At 45.2% G+C, this 611-nt stretch overlaps 1 long non-coding RNA gene across 1 annotated transcript; it reads left to right on the top strand.

Moving 5' to 3' along the window:
* On the top strand, positions 1–388 carry LOC113473484. The gene is made up of 2 exons (XR_003395444.1): positions 1–31; positions 277–388. It is a non-coding gene; the product is annotated as an uncharacterized LOC113473484 (long non-coding RNA).
* Positions 389–611: the final 223 nt, after the last annotated feature.

The following is a 611-nucleotide window of genomic DNA, read 5'->3' as shown; positions in this document are numbered from 1 at the left end:
CCACCGCGACCTATCACACCGCCCAGCCCTGGTGAGTGTTTATTTATTTGTTTTTGAAGAGGCTTGATAGAGGGAACTGTAGAAGGGAGGCCTTACTGTCTCTAAATCAAAGAGAGAAGGAAATTTAAAAAAAGGAGAAGAAGATGTTTGAGTGAGAGAGGGAACTTTTACAACGGGAGTTTTATCTTCTCGAAGGCAAAGAGAGAAGGAAGACAGAATAGGAGAAAGCCATCCGTTTCGAGACCGAATCTTGAATGTTTTCTCTTCTCTTCCCAGATCTACCTCGTCACCAGCCTGACTACTACATGGATGGTGTCTGTCTGAGTGAAGCCGGTATGTCCCAGATCCGCGGACTCTCATTGGACCAGGCTCAGTTCAATCCCCTGCACCGGAAGAAAAAACTCACGGGTAAGCGAGGTAAGCTTTCATTATTTGTGCACTCGCCCGCTTCTTTCTTTGTTTTCTCTTTTCTTTCTTCAGTTTTTTTAATTTTTCTGTCACCATTTTTATTCTCTTTCTTAAAACATAAAACACCTGCCTCGGTGGTGTAGTAGTCAAGGCGCTCGACTGGTAAACAGGAGGGCGTGGGTTCAATCCCAGCCGAGGTATGG

This window comes from Diaphorina citri, unplaced genomic scaffold, assembly GCF_000475195.1.
Source record: "Diaphorina citri unplaced genomic scaffold, Diaci psyllid genome assembly version 1.1 scaffold35298, whole genome shotgun sequence".
Taxonomy (NCBI): Eukaryota; Metazoa; Arthropoda; class Insecta; order Hemiptera; family Psyllidae; genus Diaphorina; species Diaphorina citri.
This window is presented reverse-complemented; position numbering and strand designations above follow the sequence as displayed.